The sequence below is a fragment of the Ornithodoros turicata genome, chromosome 9 (genome assembly GCF_037126465.1).
Source record: "Ornithodoros turicata isolate Travis chromosome 9, ASM3712646v1, whole genome shotgun sequence".
Lineage (NCBI taxonomy): Eukaryota > Metazoa > Arthropoda > Arachnida > Ixodida > Argasidae > Ornithodoros > Ornithodoros turicata.
This window is the reverse complement of record NC_088209.1, coordinates 21,316,262-21,335,568: the sequence shown is the minus strand read 5'-3', so window position 1 is coordinate 21,335,568 and position 19,307 is coordinate 21,316,262. Positions and strand designations below refer to the sequence as shown.

Sequence of the window (19,307 nt, the reverse complement as noted above, 5' to 3'; positions counted from 1 at the left end):
TTATCATGGGGCCGAACATCTATTTTTCTTAATTAAAAAGTTAGTTAGTGAAACTTAATTAGGAGGTTGCTGGTGGAAAAATTCTGACTGCAACAACAGCAACTTTATTTGGAGATGATAAAGGGGGAGTTTCATCGCCAGGGGGCGATACTCTACCTAGTGCTGGTGGTGATGTGGGGAATGAAACAATGAGCCCTTTCACAGTAAGGATCGAAGTCATGCGGCGTCACAAAAAGGTCGAAAGAGCTTTAAGGGCCGAGCGTTGGTTGGCTGGATTTGACCAGGGACCAATTCTGACTACAGTTACCAAGGGACACCATGTATTTATGACAGCGGGCGCAATGCTACGACGAGAGAGAGGTCGAATATGCTTAGAAACAAGGGACAAATAGGCGCCTATCCAACCCAATGTTTCTTTGATGCGTTTTACAGCACACTAACCACCTTATAACGTTTTCTCTTCCATGATCCTCGTTTTGCACGTACCCCGTTTCTACATAAACACTCTCGTAATATTTCATGCCTTTATCGTCAATATCTTCCCCCACCGTTGCCTCGCATCAAAAGTTACGGCCCGACTTCATAGCACGGTAAAAGGAGCGGAAATGTATAAGAAAATACGACCATTGATACGACACTTGACATTTGGGGTCCAGATATTGTGGCATATCTTCTCGCCCTGTTTCGAACTCGCTTTTTCTCCCCCCCCCCCCCCCGCTTCTTTCCGTTATTTTTCTCCCTTTGCGCGTTCCTCGTCTGTCGTTCTTTTCTTCCCTTTTCTTTTTAACAGCAGCCAGACAGAGAGAGAGAGCTTTATCGGCGTCCTTTTGAAGGCACATCTCGAGGAATACTTTCGATACGTCCAAAATCAACGTGTAGCGAAGGTCCGGTGCTAAAAATAGCAACCATCCCGAAATAGCGGAGGGAGAAAGGTGGAAGAGGAACACGCGCCCAACTGATGAGGAAATAGAGGAAGAAAAAAGGGCGGAGAAGGCGCGCTGGGCGAGAGAGAAATAGTTTCGACCCAGAAGGAATGCTGGGAAAAATTTGACGAAAAACGCAGAAAAAGAAGGAAAGCGTGGGGAGGGGAGAAAAAGGAGGAGGACTGAGAGGGCGCTGAACGACGACGACGCAGTCTGCTGACGCCAGATTCTCGGAAGCGTGGTTGTCCAATCGAAAGGTGCGATGGAATTTCCTGACGGTATCGTCGACAGGGATGAGAGTTGTGATTAAAGCGCGGGATTTTTAGGCACTATAACAGGTAGCGTTCTTCGTCGCACAAATCGTTCTAGGCCAACCAACCTTCACAATCGTATCGTTTCATCTTCTGATTGGAAGGAAAGTTGATACATAAAAAGGTGTGCGCCTCCTTTCTCAGCTTATCGGGGGACAGAGTGATATCATCCGCGATGGTGATCGGCATATCGTGTACTATTCGGTCAAGAGCGCCCCCTGTTAGTGCTTAAAAATCAGCTCTCTACACTCTTCGAAATGAACTTCACCGCATAGCACGCTCCTATAGCCGACAATCATATCGAAAGATATCGTTATCTGCCCTAATTTGTTGAAAACGGGAGGCGTACGCCTTTTTTGTAACAATTATGAACAGCATAAGTGTCACAAAAAAGACGTACGCCTTCCGTTTTCAGCAAATCGCTTAATCGCTTCAACGTCGTTACGGTCGTTACAAGCTAACGAATGGAGGGGAAAAAAAGTGGGCACGTGACACATTGCGCGTGACGTGTACCACGGCCTTCACGTATCGTGCGAAGAGCGCCGTGCACGTGCTTTGTCACGTGCCCACCTTTTTAAATTTCCCGCCCGCCTTTTTGAATTTCCTGCCACACGTTAGCTTGTAACGACCGTAACGACGATGAAGCGATTAAGCCCCCAGGGCAGATACATTCGACATGATGGTTGTCTAGGAGCGTGCTATGTGCTGAAGTCCATTTCTAAGACTGTAGTTGTGATGCACGTTCCTTCTTTTTTGATCGATACGGTCTTCACGATTCGCTTCGTACGAACTTCACACGCCGAAAATCATCTCGGATGATATCGTTATCTGTTCTGATTTGTTGAAAACGGGAGGCGTACGCCTTTTTTATGACACTTATGCTGTTCATAATTCACACAAGAAAGGCGTACGCCTCCAGTTTTCTACAAATCAGGGCAGATAACGATATCATTCGAGGTGATGGTTGTCTAGGAGCGTGCTATGCGTCGAAGTTCATTTTTAAGAGTGTATATGGTGAAGTTCATTTTTAAAAATGTAGAGCAGAACTGTATGTGCACCTCCGCGTTGGCGTCTGTTTGGTGCTACAATTCTTCAAATGACGTAACAATGGATAGGGATATCTGGATGGCGGTACGTCTATACTTGTCCATTTCCGAAAAAAAAAGTGCGCATTTGTATTAACGGCGCACACGTTATGAAGGAGAAGTATTGAGCAATAAACTGTAAACAGAATTACGAAGCGTAGAACAATATTACACCTATTACCTCTGTAACTAACTACCAGATCAGAGTTCTTACCTCCTTTAGGACAGAGTGGTGGTGGTGACGACGAGACCGGCGTGACGTTGTTGGCCTCATTCATGTGGGCAGCGTCACGACCCTAGCGAGGATGAGATGAGATTATATGAGATGTTGAAACGACGACGTTTGGAAGTTATGTTTTAGGTCGGTCACTGCTAAGACTGGTGAAAAGGTCGCGTGAGCAAATAAGCTCTGAGTGTTAAGCCTTTAGGCGAGTCCAACCTCGTGAAGGAAGCACACTATAGGCCGCGAGTTTTTGAGTAGTATCTTTCACTGAAAGAGCCTCTGGGATGTAGGACATATCATCCACCGTACAATTCCTGCAGTGTCCGAGGTATTTTTCCCGCACCCCAGCATACGCAATACAATGATTCAGGATGTGTTCGATAGTTTCGGTTTGCTGACAGTGTCTGCAGTTTGGGTTATCCAGGGAGCCAGTCTTGTATAATTGTAATTTAGTGAAAGTGCCTCCTGTTCGCGGCCTATAGAGAGCGGGGTTTGTGTATTCCGGGAATGTCCTTTCAACGAGAGATCTAGTCGATGATGTCGCGCTGTTGTTATACCAGCACGATGGAGACACTCGAGATCGCAGGCATGTTAAAAGCAAGACCTACTAGATTATAACGACCATGTCATAATCGGCAACCCCTACGAGAAGCCCGTCCGCACGATCCGCTGGAGCGCTACACATCGGCCCGTGAGATCTACATCCTGATTGGACATCGGAAATTTGAATTCTGAACGCGCAGAAGTGGACATACGACTACCGTAGCAGACGACAGCAACAGCTCCTACGGAAACGCATGGAATGGTGATGATAACCAACTTTAGAAAGAAGCATCTCTCGTGGGACATCCACCGCTTGTATAAAAACACTAAAGGAAGCTGAAGTACAAAGTATTGTAGGACTTGAGGAAGCAATAGCTGGGCCGATGAGTAAAGCAACTGCTAGCCTCCAAGTGCGGCGCTGGGAAGAGGTGCCTATGACATGGTCGCTATAATGTAGTAGGCCGTGGTTAAAAGATGATGCTTTACTTCAACACAAAAGGAACAGTTTCATCGGCTGCGTCGTTCGCAGCAGAAAAACCGCAATTACGCTTTCCCCCCCCCCCTCTCTATCTCCTTCTCACGAATCCCGACAATGCGGAGAGGCCTCGGATTGGTCTCCTCAAACGATCTCCCGCGATGATTGGACACATCGTTTGCGGAGACCAATGACAGCCCGCTTCGCGTTGGTGGCCTTCTCGAGAAAGAGAGGGAAATCGTAGGTTGCGGTTTCTTTCGCTCTAAGTCTAGGACCACTTAACCGATGAACCCAGTTCCTTTTGCGTTGGTGTCAATGTAACTGCGTATTTCATTCCGCAAGGAGAAATTTTTTGCCCTTTAGTGCCCTCTTAGTTGTCACAAACAGGAGACGCGCTTTCAAACAAATCAGAACCAGAAGGGCGCCCTTGGGTTTAGCCATTACAGCAAACGGCAGAATACAGGCGTTTGTCTGTCTGTATGTTCCAGCCTCGGAACAAAAGTAGTAACTTTCCATCAGACCGCCTGCTGTCGGAAAGATAAAAAATTGCTAGATTAAAACTCATTTCCATGCTGTTGGAGGCAAATATCAAACACGACGAGCACAAATCTGTATCTTTTGTCATTCTAGAAGAATTCAGAGAAACAAACATTACAGGTATATTACAACTATAGTTATCAAATTGCTTTAAGTATCTTTGCTTAGCAAGCCTTATTAAAGAATGGAATGAGTTACCGGATATCATTGTTACCTCCAGAACTGTATCATTTTTCCTCTGTATACGATCTTCTTTGTTCCATCTCTGAATTCCAATTGCAGTCACGTGTTTATCTTCTCAAGCAGCCCAATATCTTGGCCCAATATTGGTTGGACATCGGCAATACTGATCCAATATTTGACTAGTATAATCGATATCCACCCAAATATTGGGCCAACATATTGTGTTGCCTGCGATTATGTTCTGATCTTTTCCGCGTTTTCTTTTTTTTTTCATTTCGAAATATGTTTCAGTTATGAGCCCGATATCTTCAGTGATGTCATGGTGTATATTGATGTTCGTTATCTCATTGCTTCTCCACCTCCATTGCTTCTCCACTTCTCCAACGACGTCCTGAAGGACGTTAGTAGTATATGGAACTAAAAAGGAAATACAGATATCCGGAGTGATAACAGTACCGTTCTGTGCAATAATAGGCCTCCGGCATATCATGTGGTAGACGTCTGTTTCAACGGTGTAGCTATGCATTTTCTTTTCTGAATTATCTCCCTTCTGAATTGCCTCCCTAACAAGGCTGCAGCTATTTATTAGTTATTACCTACAAGAACTCCGCATCTGTCCTCACCACATTTTCGGCTTTTCCCCACATCACATGAACTCGGTGCTTACATAACGCTGTTGCCAGGCAGGAATTGCTTGGACACAGGGGCAATTATGTGTCGAGGCCGAGCAAAGAGAGAGATAAACGAAAGTATCTGTGAAGGAAAAAAAAAGAAAGAAAAACTGTCGCAACTGAATGCGTGCAGTCGATTTGGCCGTGCTGTCTCTATGGCAACCGGATTCCAGGAAGCCTTTCCTCGGGGATTTCCTTTTTTTTTTCGTCTCTCAAGTTCAATCGGTCGCTTACCATGAAGCCGTGATGAAGTTCTCCCAATTACACTTGAAAAGGCTGTTTTGTAAGCAGAACTCAGGGGACAAATGAACTGAGCGTAGCGTCTCGGCTGAGGTGATTCTTTTTTGGGACGTCTTCTGTAACAGGTTCTTGGGAAGACGTCAGACGTGGGTGCGCTCTATTGCCAGTCGTGTTGAAGAGAAGGAAAGGAAAATCCTGGCGATTGGGAAGAGTTCCAAAGAAGTGGTCAGTCTTCAACGGTCAAAAGGATGCGCACGAGGATGTTCGGCCTATATGTGAGGAAATAGAACTTAAGGCGCTTGTTAATGGTATTAAAAAATGGTCCAAGTTGTCCCCCCCCCCCCCCCTGGAGGTTTTCTTCTCTGCCAAGGCCCATAAGCCGGATTGCCCCTTGAGGCTCATCGTGTCCAAGCGTGACACCTGGTAGGAGGTGGTCTCTCGGTACTTACAGCGTCATCTGGCTGGTGTCGACCTCCCTGACCCGTTGCTGGTTCGTGATTCAAGTGAGGCCATCGAAGAGATACACGGTATCGAAAGTGGAGGGGTGAGACTTACGTTAACTTCCAACAGCACAGTCGGAGCAGGTGGCAGACTCCGCAATGGAGCGGCTTGATCTGATCAACTTGGACTTGATCAACTTGGGGTTTAGCCCTGGCCAATCTCCCTTGGTGGATGGCGTCCAGAGACGGAGGAAGAAGAAGGAGGTACCCATGTTCCACTACAACCCCATGTTACGCAACATGAAGGTCCTCTTAATCTCCTAACGTTGCCCTAGTAATGTCTGAGTCATCGCTTTCTTCAAGAAGCAAAATCGCCAACGTACGACGCGAAATACTAGTCACGCATTGCGAAGCGGCCATGTTAGCGAAGAAGAGACAGCGCGAGCGACATGTGATACGTCACGTGGAGTTCCGGTGGAATCTGCCTATTTTGGCGGCGCAGTCTATGTTGCTCCTTCGAGTTACCTTGGTTTGAAGGCCGCTCCAAAGCTTCCATTGGCAGACTCCGGCACTGCTCCCAGCGGAGCAGCAAAACTTGCTCCGGAAACACTAGGAATCTGCCATTCGAATTCGACATTAGGCCCATTGACGTTGAAGATCTGTATTATTCGATACCTCATGAGCCGCTCTTCAAGGTTACCAGGGGCCGCATTGGAGCGTATGGGAACGTGAAATTCCGAAACAGTTGCGGTACCACAGTTGAGGGCTTCCTGGAGCAGCCGAAGTGATACCTGTCTTCCACGATCGTTATGCTGATGGTTCCGGCTACTTTGTGCAAAGGAAGGGGATACACACCGAAGTTCGTCAGCGGCGTCTGTGCTGAGTGACATTTCTTTTGCAGAAGTTGACATTCAGTTGTCGGGTGTGTTGCCCACATCTGAGGGGGTCAGACGGGCTTTCCGTTATGTGGGTGTCTATTTGCTGCTTTTGTCGCTAGTTGCTGTTGGGGAGGTGCACATAAGCGATGACTTTGGTCGAGAAGTGACTGATGTGTTTCGCAGCTTTGGTGCTAGCTTGAAGTTCACGAGTGAAGTTGCTGTAGAAGGGGTTGTCAGATTTTGAGATCTCAGTTTGTGTGCCAGTAGGGATCTCTTGTGCTGGTGGTTTTCCCCAAGGTCAAACAACAACAACGACAATTATATTTTGACGATGAAGTGGGGAGGTTTTCCACTGTAGAAGGTCCAGAACAGGTAAAAAAAGGCGATTCAGGGCACCCTGAGGTTGTAAAAAGATGTATTATTAGGTCATGTGCGGCTCTTAATAAATCATGCTAGCACAGGGTTGCGGAAGCGTACACTCAGCAGTGTGACCCCGTTCTTGAGAACGGGTGCCCCGTGTCTTTGCTCCGGAGTGTTTGTGACACATTATTGAGGGTGCGTAAGAATCAGGATAATATGGACCACGGGGCCGAGACAAGGCGTAAGAAGTTATTTTTCGTACCGTATGTCCACTCTGTGTCTTATAACCTAAAGGAGTTGGGGGAACGTTTTGGTGTCAGTGTTCTGTGGTTATCGGTCATTGCCAATTCCCCTGAACGGAAGCCTTTGTATGGTGTCAAGCCGTTTGCCTCATGTAAATTAGGCGTGGTCTACAGGATCCTCCTCTCGTGTGGTCTATTTTATATACATACCGTTTTCACGTTTGGTTTCGGTTTGGTGCCAAAACGACATCCGGTTTCACCAATTTATACAGTTTGCCAATTTATACAGTTATCGCTTCTGATTTGAGGAGAGAGAGAGAGTCGTCCTTTTTGTGGCAATTCAAATTGCTACAAAAAAGGCGTACGCCTCCCGTTTTCCACAAATCAGGAAAGCGAAAGATATAATTCGGCACGGCGACTGGTTCAAAGCGTTTAGTGCGCTTCCGATCATGAAGACATCAGAGCCGACCCGGTGGAGGATTTAACCAGGTTAGGGACTCTACCTTTACCAGCGTCTTATGTGTAGCCAGCCGGGAGAGACGAGGAAGAAGAGGAGTAGGTAGAATGGAATAAAGGACATGGCTCTGAGACAAGAACTGTTACATTGGCGCAGCCGACAGCTTACGAACGATGTGGGTAGAGTTTCAACTTGGAGGAACCCCTGCACAACCACTGGTTGCTAAATGCGTCACTGGAGATGAGGACATAACGTTGCCCGGCGCACAGCCCGAGCTCATCCAGTATCTCCTCGCCAAGACAGAGGTGAGCGACGTCGACGAGTTACTCAAGAAATCTGTTTGCCATGTAGCCAGCCGGGAGAGACGAGGAAGAAGAGGAGAAGGTTCTGAGACAAGAACTGTTACATTATGAAGCGAACTGTTCTGACTGAAAATACTTTGTGACTGTGTAGCTTGCGAAACAAGAATGATAAGTTAGAGCGGGAGGGTTAGAGAGCGAGAGAGAAAGCTGCATGTTTTAGGCATTGTGCGAAACAAGGTAAATGCGGTAACTTTATAGCGCCACCGTTGGCAGTAAATTTTTGGTCATGTGCTCACTGTCACGTGCCGCTCTAAAGGTACGGACGGACCTACACGGTGCAGTCTTATAGACGAATACTTTGGGTAGTTGGTACATTACAGAAGGCACGAACCCCGGTGTACACGAAAGGTTCATGACAAGGATGAGTGCTTGGGGTAATTGGTACATTGACCTGATGCTAAAAGAAACGTCACGACATAACAGGTTGTAGGCGAACCAAAGCACGGAATGATACTGTTATACTCATATGCGGCAACCGCTGGACGTACGCCTTTTTGTAACTAATTCACAGTTGGCACTGCACTCTAAAAACAGAGCTTCACCGCATAGCAGGCTCCTAGCCAACCATTATCTCGAATGGTATCGTTATCTGCCCTGATTTGTTGAAAACGGGGGCGTACGCCTTTTTTTGGGACAATTATGAGACAACATGGGCATCCGTGGCTCCTTGGCTCCGGTGGTAGTGAACATCTTGACGACGCTCAAGGTTTTAGAAGACAGGGGCCACCGGCTGACCCTCCAATGGGTCCCTAGCCACATTGGAATAAGAGGCAATGAAGTAGCGGATCGGGCAGCTGCAGCGGCCCGCCATGGCCGCTCAGCAGTCTCCATCATACTTTCGAACGGGGATAGACGCCCCCTCTTGTCCGCGTTGACGTCGCCTTGGGCCCATCAGGAATGGTGTCATGACATCACCCGGTGGTCGCTTCTGTATGCTGTTGACCAAACTCTATTATTTGAAATGCCAGGCGGTTTCCCTCGCCTCTTTACGTCTCTCGTGCGTCGTTTACGACTTAGCGTTGCATTCACCCCTGCACTCCGGTATAGGCTGGGCCACAGCAACACGGCGCTGTGTACAACTTGTGGCTTCCCGGCAACAATCCGACGCATTATAGTAGACTGTAGCCAGTACGTATGCGAGCGACAGGCTTTAAATGTCGACTTGAAATTCTGGATCAGAGGCCATTCAACATCTGCAAAGTCCTCGGCCCATGGAGTAACCCTGGACATCAGTGCCGTGCTCTTGGCGCTTTCCTTTCCTTTCTGAGGGCCACCGGCCTCCTTCACGAACTGTAGGGATTTCCTTCCCTCGTCATCGTTTCATGTGTACCTTTTTGGAATGGGGTATGGTGCTGCACTCAATGCAGGGAAACATCCCACATCATCATCATCATTCATTCATCTATGTTGTTGTTGGGATAATTATGAACAGCATAAGTGTCACAAAAAAGGCGTACGCCTCCCGTTTTCAATAAATCAGGGCAGATAACGACGTTACTCGGGATGACAGTTGGCTAGGAGCCTGCTATGCGGTGACGTTCATTTCTAAGTGTGTGTGTGTATGACAATTAACATAAATACATAACTGTCATAACAAGGCGTACGCCCCACGTTCTGAACAAATCAGGAGAGAGCGACGCCATTCGGGATGATGATGATGGTTGGAAAAGAGCTTCTTATGCGGGGAAGTTCTGTTTTTAACGCGTCTGCCCAAATCTTCAGACAGGTATCAGTCACTGCTTCGATCAATATCCACGGACGTCGGTGTCTGTATTCAGTGTTCTACTGTCTCTTGGCTCTGCAAGAAACGGTTGCAGTGAGCATTTTTATGAACATTGATAAGATATGGATTCCTATATTTTTTGCGTGTACGTCTTCCTGAAAATGAGACCGCGGTCACTGTTCCGTTCCATCGAATTGCAAAACCACCTCGCGAACGCACAATTTCGCGCTCGGTCACCTCTGTCTAGGATGTCACTCTCCGCTGGACACAGGTCGGACATTATTCTGACACGGCGATGTCAAACGCACGCTGGGAGCCTCACTTTCGCGGCTTCGTTTCCGTTCCTTTCTCTTTTCTTTCCCACGGCTAACACGGCCAGACAGCTACACTCTTAAAAATGAACTTCACGACATAGCACGTTCCTAGCCAATCATCATCTCGAATGATATCGTTATCTGCCCTTATTTGTTAAAAACGAGAGGCGTACGCCTGTTTTGTGACAATTATGAATAGCATAAGTGTCACAAAAGTGTCCCGTTTTGCTCACATAAGTGTCCCGATTCTCGGCGTCGAACGTCTCCCCTTTCCTTTCCCCCGTCTTCCTTTATGCTTTATCCTGCTTGGTTGTTTGTTTGTTTGTCCTATTTTTCGTAGCTGACCTTTTTCTTTCTTTTTGTTTACCAACAAACGCGTTTTGGAGTAGCCAGTTCTGACTGGGTCGGGACTAACCTCTCCATATTTTTCTTTCTTTTTCCAATCCAGTGTCCCGTTTTCAACAAATCAGGGCCGATAATGATATCATTCGAGGTGATGGTTGGCTAGGAGCGTGCTATGCGGCGAAGTTCATTTTTAAGAGTCGTGACGACGCCCACTTCTGTGTGGCCAACAACGGCGAGCCTATCCTGCCATCACCCCCCCCCCCCTCATTTTTAAGAGTGTAGGGCAGGGCTTGTTTACGAACACGGTGGCTCCTGTCCTTGCTCCCTGTATTGGGCTGCAATCGAAGCCTTATAGTGCTACACTCTTAAAAATGAACTTCACCGCATAGCACGCTCCTAGCCAACCATTATCTCGAATGATATCGTTATCTGCCCTGATTTGTGGAAAACACGGGGCGTACGCCTTTTCTGTGACAATTATGAACAGTATAAGTGTCACAGAAATGGCGTACGCCCCCCGTTTTTAACAAATGAGGGCAGATAACGATATCATTCGAGATAATGGTTGGCTAGGAGCGTGCTATGAGGTGAAGTTCATTTTTAAGAGTGTACCATTAAAATGCGGCGTTTCTACCTTGCTTCGAAGCATGCAGAAACATTGTATTTTGACGACATCACGTTCGTATTCTAGCGAACTTGATGATGTTGATATTGGCGAAAAAATAATATGGAAGGGGGCCATAGTTGTTCTAGCGAAGTTCTTGGGGTCCACCGGACTGGAGATCCATTTCCATCATCATCCTCTCAATCGTTCCCGAAAAGCAAATGGTGCAGTGTACCGCTACAACGGCGGTGAATCGCCCACCTCATCATTATCTAACATACCCACCTCATCACCATTACCCACCACAACACCCACCTCATCATCATTACTTATGTGTTGTTGTTGTTCGAAGAGAGAGGGGCGTACGCCTTTTTGCGTCAATTTGGATATATGATAATTGGCACAAAAAGGCGTACGCCTCCCTCTTCCTCGAATCTGAAGCGATAAGCCTATCATTCGTGACAATGCTTGGCGCGGAGCGTCCTATGTGGTGAAATTCTGTTTTTAGTGTGCAGGAGAGAAAACGATACATGACATTCTCGGGTAAACCCAAACAAGCCCCCGTCACAACTTCCGTTGCCACGAAGACTTCCGGTCCTTCCGCGACTAAAGACGCTCCGAACCAGCCACCATGCAGAATGATATATTTCAGTTCCCCTACACTCTTAAAAATTGACATTTCTGTGTCATTTCTGTGCCACTTCTGTGCCACTTATGCTGTTCATAATTGTCACAGAAAAGGCGTACGCCCCCTGTTTTCAACAAATCAGGGCAGATAACGATATCATTCCAGATAATGGTTGGCTAGGAGCGTGCTATGCGGTGAAGTTCATTTTTAAGAGTGTATTTGTTGAAAACGGGAGGCGTAAGCCTCTTTGTGACAACTTGAATTGTCATAGAAAGGCATATAATACCCCCTCTCTCCTCAAATCAGGAGCGATAACTGTATCAATCGGTACAGTGGTTGGCGCAGAGCGTGTTTGCTGCGAAAGAGAATGTCGTTTTGGCAACAAATCGGAGAGGTGCAGAAGGGCATGTATACTGCTGGCAAAGTACACTATTGGCATTACCAGCAAAGTATATTTACTATATTTACCGGAAACAGAAGAACGTCACAATTTTCTTAACGTACCGTTTGGCTCGCAGATAGTCTTGCAGATTAGCCTTCGATGACGGTTCGGTGGATCCATAGTCCCAAAAATGTTCCATGTCGCTATACGAATGAAAGCGACAATTTAAATCAAGAATCCTGCGCCAGGAGCAGAAAGAAATCTCCAAATGGAAGTTTGAATTGATCTGACGAGTATCCTTAAACTAACGACAACTTAAGCGCTTCGTGTGTTTCTAATTTTCGACATTCCGCGCTGCCAAAGACTTTCCCTAGAAAAAGATACAAAGCAAACGGAGCAAAAAGGGAGCCTGAAATTCAAATGGATCTTCGAACGACACGAAGGCAATGCATTCTGCTTTCTCTTCGCTTGCGCATGCAAATCGTATGAAAATGAGTGGTGCAGATTCGCGCGATGAAAATCAGACAAAAGGCGTATATATTCCGCGGTTTGGACTTGAAACTAAAATGTGCGCTCAAATAGAAAGCACTGAGCCTATACGATGTGTCACACTCGGATGGACAGTTAATGCAGTGCATCCCTCTGCACGTCGATTCCGTTCAGTTTTATTTCGTATGAAGATGAACACGATTGATTGATTATGAAAAAGAAAAAAAAAAGGAGAAAATTGGCTCCACCTACATGGCGACCAGCTATACCACTTATACCACTATATACCAGCACGTACTCACTGAAAGGCACTACGGGTGTACGTATACACTTGACATAGCACAAAAAGAAAAATAGCATGGAACGAATAGAATGAATACCAGTGATGGCCAGTACACTCTTAAAAATGAACTTCACCACATAGTACGCTCCTAGCCAACCATAATCCCGAATGACAACGTTCTCGCCTTAGATTTGTTGAAAACGGGAGGAGGAGCCTATTTTGTGCCGTGCATAATGGCACAAAATAGGCTCCTCCTCCCGTTTTCAGCAAGTCAGGGGCGAGAACGTTGTCATTCGGGATGATGGTTGGCTAGGAGCGTGCTATGTGGTGAAGTTAACTACATGTAGTTAAACTACTAGTTAAACTACTTGATTGTAGTTAAAAAGTAGTTATCAACTACTTGCAGAAATCTAGTGATAACTACTAGTTAAACTACTATTTCGAGTAGTTAACTACAGTAGTTAAGTTACTGCAGGCGCCAACTACGTCCGATTTTACCGCAAGCTTTACGGCACGATTGTGCTTCGGACTTTTTCCTTGAGCTACTTGTTTGATGAGGACGGAGGTGCAGAGCAATTGGGCCGTGCAAGTGTCCTAAATCTTCATTTTTATCGCTGCTTGTGATTCATATTTAGGTGTCCAAGAACACTATAGAATGTGATTGGTGTGAATCGACAACGTTAAGTAGTTATATATGTAGTTAAAATACATTGCAGTAGTTAAAGAAGTAGTTTTAACTACCTCCCCTGAAAAGTAGTTGACTACTAGATAACTACTTCATCGCGAAGTAGTTAGTAGTTATAGTTAAACTACTGTAGAAGTAGTTAGTGGCCATCACTGATGAATACATTGTGAGAACAATAGAAAATGCTTGGTAGTCAGAAATGAACAACAACAACTAGATAATGATGATAACATGGGGGGTAGTCGGGAATGACAACAACTACTACAATAGATGATGACGATGAGATGGAATGAATGAGTCAGGAATTTGGTATGCTGCCACTCTAAAAACCGAACTTCACCGCATTGCACACTGTGCGCCAACCATTACTACGAATTATAGGGGCGTACGCCTTTTTATGTCAGTCATCATATAACCAAGTTGATACAAAAAGGCGTACGCAAAAGGCGCCCCATGACTCCCCATGAAAAAGGCGTTCGCCTTCCGTTGTTGACAAATAAGGGGAGATCGATGTCATTCGGTGCGATACCATCATACCGAAGGACATCGTGCTATGCGGTGAGGGGGGGGGGGGGGTAATGGCAGGATCGGATCGTCGTTGTTGGTCACACAGAAGTGGGCGTCCTGACGCGCCATAAACAGAACTTCACGGCATAGCACGATAGTAGCCAGCCATGATCACGAGTGATATCGTTTTCCCCCTGATTTGTTGAAAAGGGAAAGCGTACGCCATGTTGTGACACTTACGCAGTTACACTCTTAAAAATGAACTTCACCGCATAGCACGCTCCTAACCAACCATCATTGCGAATGATATCGTTATCTGCCCTGATTGGTTGAAAACGGGAGGCGTACGCCTTTTCTGTGACAATTATGAACACCATAAGTGTCACAAAAAAGGCGTACGCCTCCCGTTTTCAACAAATCAAGGCAGCTAACAATATCATTCGAGAATATGGTTGGCTAGGAGCGTGCTATGCGGTGAAGTTCATTTTTAAGAGTGTAGCACGCTCCTAGCCAACCATCATCCCGAATGACAACGTTCTCGCCCTAGATTTGTTGAAAACGGGAGGCGGGGCCTATTTTATGTAACTTATGCACGGCACAGAATAAGCTCCGCCTCCCGTTTTCAACAAATCAGGGGCGAGAACGTTGTCATTCGGGATGATGGTTGGCTAGGAGCGTGCTATGTGGTGAAGTTCATTTCTAAGAGTGTATAATAAGCGCCACAAAAAGGCGTACGCACCGCGCTTTCCACAAATCACGCGTGAGAACGGTATCATTCCGCGCAACGGTTCGTCTTCAGCGTCCTATATGTGGTGAAGTTCTCTTTTAAGATTGACCTCCGCACTCTAAAAACAGAGCTTCATTGCATAGCAGGCTCCTAGACAGCCATCATCTCGACTGATATCGTTATCTGCCCCGATTTGTTGAAAACGGGAGGCGTATGCCTTTTTTGTGACAATTATGAACAGCAAAAGTGTCACAAAATAGGCGTACGCCTCCCGTTTTCAACAAATCTGGGCAGATAACGATATCATTCGAGATGATGGCTGGCTAGGAGCCTGCTATGCGGTGAAGTTCATTTTTAAGAGTGTATGCCTCACCTTGAGCCCTTCAACTCTCTTCTCTCCCCCCCCCCCTCTTTTTTTTTCTCACCCGTATGCGGCCAACAATGGCAATGCTCAAAAATGTTCAGGCTCAAGTATAATCTCATTACTTGGTGAAAGTAATGACATTAGGAATGCATTACTAAGCATGAAAAATTACTGAGTAATGTAATGCACTACACCATCCCCATCCCCATATCATCGTCATCATGTATATATATCTCTCTCTACCTTACAAAACTGTAATGAGCAACGATAATGCATTACAGATTAAAGTAATTTTCCCACCTCGACTTCTGATATCTTGCAGACCGTCTCCTGCAAACACTCCTTGCGTATCCAATCGTCAATAAACTGCGCCAACCTTACAACATGAAACTCACTTCCTCGTGCACCAGAAATTCGAGTAGCCATTAGGTCCTTCTACATTCAATTTCCTCACTGAATTGAATTGAATTTGAAAAAAAAAACAGAAATAAATAACACGGGTGTTGGCTACTTCTAAACACTTGTACCTAACATGCTGTGTGCCAATAAAAGTAATACGGAGTGAAGAGAGGGATGTGATTTCATCATATTTGTCAGTAAATGTATTTGTAGTTGTTCCACATGACAAATACGCAAACGTCGCACCAGGAACGAACTTTTTTTAAAAACGACCAACAAAGGCTTCCTTCGCAATCTGATTCTTCCCCCTCTGCGATCATCTTTGATTTGATTAGAAATTCCGAGATTTACACAGCTGGTGATCTTAACACGCTCGCCTGGCTTCCCGCGCCAAAACTTCATTCCGAGCTCGAAATCGAATTAGCAGAACTCCATCACAGACGAACGACAGTTCAATATGCGATGATGTTTATTTCTTTTTTCGCGCGCTCTTCTAATCTCCTCCGGAAATAGTCATCAAGCAAAGCGGTGCACTGATCCAATTAACGACATGCAAATGATGCAGAACTGTTCTTGAACAGGGACCGGGAATTATGTGAGAAAGTCGAAGAGCAGAATACAAACGTGCCTCGAATGCTGGAATAGGAGGTCCTGCACTCACGTTGTGGTGCCTGGCGGGTGTAAAAGCTAAGTGGTAATTAGCAAAAAGAAAAAAAAAGAAGAATGATAATAAAGAAATAAAACAGACAGAAAGAAGTAGAAAGGTGGAAGCATGATAAAGAAAGACTGCGAATTTTAGTGGGTGATGTGCTCGGTATTAACTGATGGAATACCATATTTTTTTGGCATCTTATCCGTGATTTTTTGTTTTTACAGAAGGCAGAAATATATGTTTATTTAAAAAAAAAACAAGGAGGGAAAGGTTAGCCCGCGCTACGGCGCCTTGCTATGCCCAGCAAAGAAAAAAGAAAAAGAAAAGACCGAGAGACAGAGAGAGAGAGAGAAAAAAAAAGAACCAAACACAGAATTTGTCACAGTTCACAGGTCACCCAGACGGCCACAGACCCGCAGGAACTGAAGAAGTGCCTTGGTCACCTCACTATACTGTGTATGTATGGGAGGGGGGGGGGATATGTTTATTGAAAAAAGAAAGGGAGGAAAGGTTAGACAGGCGTGGGCCGACTTGCTATTCCCTTAAAGAAAAGAAAAACGACCCCCCCTCCCACACACATACACACACACGCAAGGGGGTCTTAGACGCTGGTCGAGAGGCCGGAAGCATGAAGTCGTAACCGCCCCCTGGTTGTGCAGGACTTGGCCGAACAGAGTGGCCAAAGTGACGTTGAGGTAACCAAGTTGTGGCAAGTGGCGTTGGAGGACGGGTCTTTGAGAGGGATACCGGTTGCAGGATAATAGATAGTGCTCAATGTCGGCTTCCACGCAACAAGATGTGCAATTGGGGGAGTTCGTCTGGCGCATCCGCGCATTTTATACAGGAGTGTGGGTGTGCCTGCAACATTCATTCGAAGACGATAGGGGAGTGGCTCTTCAGCTCTATTGCAACGGCAGGCAATAGTAAAGTACTGCAGCGGGTCAACGAGACGAAAGAAATGATCATATGAGGTAGAATCCGCTCGGAACACGCTGTGACCGTCGTCGGCCGTTGGAACGCCGCTGTGACCGTTGGCGCTGTGTCCGTACGGACACAGCGTCAACGGCGGATGCGCAGGGAACAGGTAGAGGCCGTTAGGGATAGAGGAGTAGCAGGGCGAGCTCTGGTAGAGGTTGCGAGTCTCGCCATTGTGTCTGCGCGGGTGTTACCAAGAAGGCCTGCGTGTCCTGGGATCCACTGAAACGTCACAAAATGGCCAGTGGCTGCGAGTTGGGTGAGAGCTTGAAGTATGAGCGTGTGGAGAGTGTATACTGTGCTGGGGCGAAAAGACAGCAGCAGATCCAGTGAAGCCTTGCGGTCAGTCAGAAAAACCCACTGTGCAGCCGGCAGGCCGAGCAAGTGCTGTAGAGCCGACGGGATGCCGAGGAGTTCTGCTTCCATAGAGGACATTGGGTAAGGGAGGGCAAAGGCTTTCTGAAAGTCACTATCGGGGATATAAAACGCAGCGCCCGAGCTGTCTGCCGTGACTGAGCCGTCCGTGTAGACGTGACGATGGTTCTGATACGAAGAGTGAAGAAAGTTGAGAGCGAGTTGGATCACTTTGGGCGAATATGATGCCAGGGCCTCCATGGCTGACTTAATGTCCGAAAGAATATTCCACGCTCTTGGTGTCGACGAAGATATGTACCGCAGAGCAAACAAAATAGCAAATGCTTCTGCAATTCGCTGCAGGGGACAAAAGAGATGTTCTGAATCGTTATTGAATTGATGTGCCGAAGTGTCACAAAAAAGGCGCACGCCTCCCGTTTTCAACAAATCAGGGCAGATAACGATATCATTCGAGATGATGGTTGGTTAGGAGCGTGCTATGGTGTGAAGTTCACTTTTAAGAGTGTAAGGTATAAGTGGCGCAAAAAACAGAACTTCACCGCACAACGCACCCCTAGCCAACCACGATGTAAGTGATAGCCGTGCCATTAGTGATATAAGTGCCTAACGTGATAACCGTGACCTTGCGTGATACAAGGTGAAGCGCGCGCGAGCTTATTTCGGCATCACCCCACCTCCCCTCAATGTATTAGGAGTGCAATTTTCGCTATCACGCTTTAGTCGACACGATAAAATATAGATTAGCTGCCACATTGATTTCTTGATTGCTCTCTTTGCGTCACCTTTTTTTGCGTTTCTTACTTCTTCACGAACTTCTGCAATTGAACGGAGCAAACGCGCTCTTTTGAAATGTCACGGCCTTTTTGTTTCTGTTCTGTCAGACCCCGTTCAGCTCTATGGGAGCTTCCGTTATTGAACACTTTTCTTCTGTGTTTGCGGATATCCTGGCGGTCCAACATTGGCTTCACTTACAGCTAGTCAAACAGTCTTCCAATAAGCCGCGGAAGGGACGCAATGTGGTGCACGACGAAGAAAAATCGACGTCTAATATTTGTCCAATACCGGCGGAACCGCGTCCACGGTATGAGATATTGCGCTTTTGTGTGTGTTTGTGTGTATACACAGAACTTGTCCAAAAAACACTTGGCTCGGCTTGGATCGTCATTTTGGGCCCTTGATTGTCCTTCCTGCACCCTTGTTTTGATTGTTTGGTTGAGATATCAAAAATATGGAGGTATGAGACGCGACTACGTCGGATGACACCTAAGATGCACAAGAGGCACAAATAAAAAAAGAAAAAGAAAAGAGAGAAGCAAAATAATCCGCTAGTTTTCTACACTCTTAAAGGCGCGATAACCCTATCCTTCGTGGCAGAGGTTTGCGCACCACGTGCAATGCCGTGAAGTTCGGTTTTCAGATTGTGCAAAAAATGAACACCGCATAGCACGCTCCTAGCCAACCGCATCATCTTGAATGATATCGTTATCTGCCCTGATTTGTTAAAAACAGGAGACGTACGCCTTTTTGTGACACTTATGCTGTTCATAATTGTCACAAAAAGGCGTACGCCTCCCATTTTCAACAAATCGGGGCAGATAACGACGTCATTAAAGATGATGGTTGGCTAGGACCATGCTACGCGGTGAAGTTCATTTTTAAGAGTGTACCCGCGCATGACCTCAACATTCTCTGCGCTGGAAGTTGTGTTTTAAGGGTGCAGTACTGTAACGGGTTTTCCTGGTATTGCACTCTTGAAACAGAACTTTACCATATATACAAGATGTCTCAGTTAAATCCCCGGGCTAAGTAATTCGCGAACCGGTGCAGAAATCGAAGAACTTTCTTTTTTACAAGTATCTGTCCAATACCGCCTACAACCTGCGCACCGTGTGAATGAGTGGGAGGCGCTCATTATATAAATAAAA

General features: G+C 46.3%; 1 protein-coding gene across 1 annotated transcript in view; it reads left to right on the top strand.

Moving 5' to 3' along the window:
* Positions 1-1,158: 1,158 nt before the first annotated feature.
* Positions 1,159-19,307, top strand: part of LOC135368329 (organic cation transporter protein-like) — a 29,534-nt gene continuing 11,385 nt past the window's right edge. The window contains exon 1 of the mRNA XM_064601526.1: positions 1,159-1,180. The gene's annotated coding sequence lies outside the window, so the exon portion shown is untranslated. The remainder of the gene's footprint in view (positions 1,181-19,307) is intronic.